We start from the raw sequence: 6,873 nt of genomic DNA on the forward strand, positions 1-6,873 counted from the left end.
AAGACATATTTTTGCAAACTGTATATTGAACTGTTCCCATGAGTAAACATACAAGAATCATCTTCGACAATGTAAGAACAGAACTGTACACCGGGATACCATGCCAAGCATCACATTTCAGATCCGAAATAGGCAGTGCAAATTTGTCAAATATTCAAAATGACATGGATCACACATCAATTTTGACTTCAAAGACTGAAAAGTGATTTATTTTATGACTGATATAACAGCCAATGTTACGAAAACAATCACCTTCAATTTTTGTAGTAACTTTTGGTAACTAAACGTACCTGGACATCCAATCAACATGAACACATTGAGCGTTTCAAATTACGTTGACAAAACAGTGTCAAACTTTAGGAATGTTCTTCACATTGTAAATCAGGTAGTAAAATCTGCACAAGTCTTCAAATTGTACATAAGAAATTAATATCAGTTCATATCATAACCGAAATTATAGACACTGCATGCAACACAAATCCATCCAAATGCGATCTACAACCTGCAAGGATGTTCTGAGCTGGTTAAGTACTGGTGACGCACGTAGACACCGTGTACAGAATTTAAGTGCCTTTCAGAAATCCAATCAGGATAATTGGATTTGTTAAATTGCCATTTTGTAGGCCCCTCACTTGGCAAAACATTTTTTCTATGATGTCAGAATGGTACCTGGCTGGGCAAAGATCCTGACCTGGAAGATGAGTGATATGTATTTTACATAATTCGGTAAATGTAGGAATTAAACTATCATCATTACATTGGGTGCTTGGAATTATATTTTCTTTTTTCTTTTCTGACAAGGGCTTTGTTTCTATTTCCTCTCTCAATGATTGATACCAATGTACAATGACTTATAAGGACTCTATTCGGGTATCATAAATGGGTTTAATCGGCCTTGGATCTGTAAAAATGGTGATCAGCCTGCTCGTATTGTCCAACTATTCAAAAGCGCTATCCAGAACACATGCAATTATTAATGAACTTCTGTACTGTTGCATCAAGTTTAGCATATCACAGTTCCAAACGTCCTCAGCAAGATGATCTCTCATTTTCTCAAAAGAATCTGGATGTAAATGTAAGATAATTTTTGTAATCAGTTTTGCTTGAGGCTGTATCTCATTGTGCAGCATTAATCCACTGGTCCCATACAATGCACTGATCTGCCTTGACTATCTTCCTTGTGTTGAAGGAATGTATGCCAATATTAATTACTGCATTCCTCATTTTTTACATTATGAGAGAAATTCTGTGATCATGCAATTTTTGGGCTGAATTTATCAGATTTGCACTCATGTAAGCTTTCATCTTAGCATCAGTACTGTTGTTGAAATGCATCTTGATATAAACTCCCAATTTTGGTCACCTCCATCTTGAAGAATGTAGTTAACTGTGAAACCCCAAGACTGTAAATAAGATATAATGTCCCAGATTATTATGTAAAGTTCAGAAGCTTTTACGCCTCCAGTAGGATGACGAGCAATGGGAAGCCAGCGTATCCCCAAAACGGCACTTGTAAAACTTTGGATGTAAGTATTTGCTTTACTTCTTTCTCCTTTAGAATTCATAATGCATCCGCTTCCTCTCCAGTATCTATCAATCCAATCAGCTTATTTTCATTACATACTAACGAAATGGCAAATATGGTAAATACTAGGATACTGCATTTCGGTGTGGAGCAGGTGTGGGGCAAGTTGGAAGGGATGGCCTATCGAGATGTTGATATGATACTCAAAAGCTAGTGTACACTGTATCCTATCTATCCATCTGTTCTTCTTGATGTATATTATCCACATATCCATGAATCAAAGATCTATCGATTGGTAATCCCAAAAGGAGATTAAATCTAAATAGTTCGTAGTCCTTAGAAAATTTACATGATGTGGTTAGCAAAATACACCAGTAATCAAGGTTCGCCTGCATAGTTCATTCATGTTGGGGTATAAAAAGGTGGTCCTCACGACGATGTGGGAGGAAATCATATGATAACTTTAAGACAGAAAACTGTAAATGAAAGTTAAGAAAGGGCTAGGTTTTATTTGCCAAACATGACAATTATGGATTTACAGTACAGGTAGTTCTAACCTGATAACACATCATTAAGAAATATGGTCAGTATAAGCAAAAATACATGCTGCTTTACACATGTTCCTTCATTTCAATTGGGTATTAGTACCTTTGATAACTGTATAATGTCAAATTTTCTATTAAGCATTTTGAAAAAAATGCACACACCGATCAGAAGTAGAATGTGATACAAATTTGTTTCAGTACCTGGATATTTCATGAATTGCTGCAATAAGGTCAGGCTCATCTTGTCTATGGAGTCCACAGACTGATTTAATGGGAATAATCCTTTAGATTGGATGATATTATAAAAGCTACATCATCTCCATATTCTGGGGTAGGAACAGGAGGCAACTGATAAAAGTCTTCAAATAATATCACGTGTACACCACCAGCGTGGTTTCTCACTGCTCCTAATATGTCTGAACAAAACTTTGATATGACAGACAACTGCCATACTTAGCATGGACACTTCATCTATGATGACAACGTCCACATTCAAAATTTTGCAAGTATGTCTTTTGAAAATAAACAATATATAGGCTTAATATTTCATCGTCTTTGATGCTAGTGAATCTATTATATATGACACTAAGTTCTTTACATACATACTGTCTTAATACACTTGTAGTTTTTCCAGTTGATGCCTCTAAAACTATCCATCTCCCGCTCATGGTCAATTTATCAATAATTCTGCCCAGTGTGAAGGTTTTTCCAGTTCCATGACAGCCTGTAAATTTTCGGCGATCTTCATAACTAACAAGATTACCAAGATCAATCTTATCGCTCCGGTGGCCTAGTGGTTAGAGCGCCCGCCTCGGATGCGGGAGGTCATGCCTTCGATTCCCGGCTGAATCATAACAAAAATGGTATTTACAGCTACCTCGCTTGGCGCTCAGCATTAAGAGGTTAGTGGTAGAACTGGTCGGCCTGGTGTCAGGATAACGTGACTGGGTGGGACATCATGCGTCATGATCCCCCAGTGCTAGACATCACTATAAACTTCCACACTGCAGACATCGTAGCGATATGACTAGAAAATTGTTAAAGCTACGTTACAAATCCAAATCAAACACACACACGCACGCACACACACACACACACACCAAGATCAATCTTATTTGTTTTCACCACCGAAATTAAAACGCATTGCAATGTACATGTACATTATTTAGTGCAGGATAGAGGTTGTAAGGATCTTAACTTCGGTGAATGTTAAAGTCAAAGACTCTCCGAATGCTAACGACATTCCTTACATGTACATTTCGTCTCGTCAAAATCGACCAATATTGTTAACTTTTCTTCAGTAGGCCTATATCACGAATTAAACGAAGCGTGTTGAATTGTTTTGGAAATTGAACTGTTCTTGATTACAACTGGAGTAAGTTGCAAATTAATAGACGTAATTAGCACAAACTAGCAGAGTTGGACATGCCGAGGGGTGCGGACTCGTGTCTTCCCTTGTGTCATATTGTTACGTGTTAGACCACCCACCCCCAAGCCCTCTATTCATTGACGGGTACTCTTAATTTTCTTGATAACGTGCCCCTGTGATCACAGTAGCCAGGTCCTGATCAAGGATCGAACACAACGGTCTTCCAGAACGTGGGTCATTCCATGGATTAGCGACCATCTTTAAAACGATGAAACGACTTCAGAACCTTAGAATAGGACAGAGAAATACATGCGTAAACTTGACCCAAGTCAGCTTGATTTCAGTAGGAGAGTACCCTATGAGCACCCGAATTTTACAGGATGCTCTCTGCTCAATAGCAACATAGTTTCCTTCTTTGTCATTTTGGGTCAGTGCCATTTACCTGTGATACTTCATATGCATATATATGCAGGTGATGGACATGCTGCACGTGTAGCTGCAGACTATTTTAAAATATGTTCTTAAATTTATTTACAGGTTCAAAGCTAAAGCCCAAAACAAATTGTAACAAAATATTCAGAACCATTCCAGTACCACTTCATAAGACTGTAAATTCTTGTTTGAAATGCCTAAACATTTTAAGAGAGTTCTCTGAGTGTTCAGTTGGTATCATGAGAGGGGATGTAATTCGTGCCACCAGCTTTGTGTTCTTGGTTTGGAGAGGACCCAGAGTCCTTGTTACAGGAAACTTTAGACGGTGGATTGTTAAATGGATCTACTATTATTTGCGAGAGATATGGTTATTTTTTCAGACGACACGGAGGATTTACAATATCACCTACACAGGTCAAAGGGTTACGGTGATAAATGGTCGCTTAAGGTTATACCATAAAAACAAAAATAGTTGTTTTAAGAAAATATTGGAAACAACTTAGGGATAGACAATAGTAATATAATAATATTGACATAGAAACAGTTGATAATTTTATATATTTGGGATATATCTTCGCTTTGACGATACATTCAGTATAGCACATCATTCCCATGCGGGAAAGGATTGCGCAACATTCCAATGCAGGAAAGGATAATAACAGTCCCATATGGGGAAAAGATAAATGAATATTCCCATGCGGGGAAAGAAAAGCACAACATTCCCATGCGGGGAAAGGATAGCACAAGATTCCCATGCGGGGAAAGGATAACAAAACATTCCCATGCTGGAAAGGAAATAACAACATTCCCATGCGGGGAAAGAAAATCACAAGATTCCCATCCGGGGAAAGGACTGCACAACATTCCCATGCGGGAAAAGGTTAATACAACATTGACATGCGGGGAAAGGAAAGCACAACATTCCCATGTGGGGAAAGGATAGCACAACATTCCCACGTGGGGAATGGATAACAACATTCCCATGTAAGGAAAAGATAACTGCACATTCCCATGCGGGGAAAGAATAGCACAATATTCCCATGCAATGAAAGAAAAGAACGACATTCCCATGCGGGAAAAGGATAATACAACATTCCCATGTGGGGAAAGGATAATACAACATTCCCATGTGGGAAAAGGATAATACAACATTCCCATGTGGGGAAAGGATAATACAATATTCCCATGCGGGGAAAGGAAAGCACAACATTCCCAAGCGGGGAAAGAAAAGCAAACTATTCCCATGCGGTGAAAGTATAACACAAATTCCCATGCGAGGAAAGGATAGCACAACATTCCTATGTGGAGAAACCATACTACATCATTCCCATGAGGGGAAAGGATAATACAACATTTCCATGTGGGAAATGATAAGCATGATACAACATTAACATGCAAGGAAAGCATAATACAACATAAATATGCGGGGAAGGGATAATACAACATTCATATGCGGGGAAAGGATAATACAACGTAACTATGCGGGGAAAGGATTGCAGTTCTTATTTTTCAACACAAAACCATACATTTTCAGACCCATAACGATCCCTATCTGATATCCATGTTAGGTCTGTAATTAACTATGCTTTAGGACTATGTGACTTTTGTACAGTCCAAAGAAATGCAGAATGTCAACCTTAACGTTATGAAAATTTTACGTAAGGTTGACATGAAGACAAGTCATCTTGCTGTATCTAGTGTAGCTGGGAAAACATAACTGCATATATTATTTTTAAGACAAAAATGGTGTAGATCATCCAGAGTTCAATTTGCCAAAAAAGATTAATAAGCACCAGAGAAATTATTCCACAATCGAAAAAGAATTTTTTACTCTGAAACTGGCTTTGCAGCACTTTGAAGTGTATATTAGATCCTTCTCCGATTATTCTATTCATTGATCACCACTTACTTTCTTATGCAAGATGAACAACAGAACTCACAGATTATTAACATTGAGCTTGATGCTGCAGGAATACAATATTGACATTATGCACATGAAGGGAAAGGATAATGTTACGAGTTTACGATCTTAAAATAAGTAACAGAAAAGCGTGAAGACAACAGCCTTTGTAAAATTTAGCAAACAATTTACTTCCCTAGAATACAAAGTAAAAAAATGAGATAAAAAGAACTTACGGTATTGCGAATTAAATCCAAAAAGAATTCAAGACACGAGTCCTAGTAATAAAATGTCCTGAATAAAACTAAGTTCAAGTCACGAAGAGATCCAAAATTGAAGGCGATGACGTGTCTGTTATGACCTACAAAGTGCTGATGTGTCAACAGCCTCTTGTTGAATCACAGAAATATTATTCAAGGTTTGAATTCAGTATAAATTCCAATTCATGTCTTTATCCAAGAACTTTATCAAAGAACTTTTTCATTTACAGAGAAAATAATCAATTGAATTCAATAGTTTGAAGAAAATAAATTTCAGCCCAAACTGGACATAGCATAATGCAACTTAAAGTGCTAGATCTTAAAGCACGACTGGTAAAATCCTCACAGGCACACGATAATATGGTCTCTGCTTGACTTCAGGTCACAATTAGCATTTTCTATAAGCAACCATTACCTAATGTAAAAAAAAAACTTCTAGAATGATCTAATGAGCCTTATTTATTTACAACACAATAGCCTACAAAATTCACTTATGAATCTCAAAAAAAGAAACCTGACCCTGATCGACATATTTACGCCTTCTTATTTACCTGAATAATAATCCTGATAACAAGCTCATACACACAGAGAATAATGGAGCAATTATTAGCTGTTTACATAAATTATATATAAAATAAATCATTTTAAAAAGTCGATCAGATCAGGCAGAAATTAATTCAATTTTGGACAAATTCAAGTCCAGCAAACAATGTTACATTACAAAAATATGTAAGGAAATAAAAAAATATTAAAACTAACAGACAAACAATTTAAATTAAATATAAAAACAATAATCGTTTTGCAGAAGGAGCTTTCGCGTATTGTAATGAATTATATTCACG

Source organism: Sinohyriopsis cumingii, chromosome 15 (assembly GCF_028554795.1).
Source record: "Sinohyriopsis cumingii isolate HCF-2022 chromosome 15, ASM2855479v2, whole genome shotgun sequence".
In the NCBI taxonomy this organism is placed as follows: Eukaryota; Metazoa; Mollusca; class Bivalvia; order Unionida; family Unionidae; genus Sinohyriopsis; species Sinohyriopsis cumingii.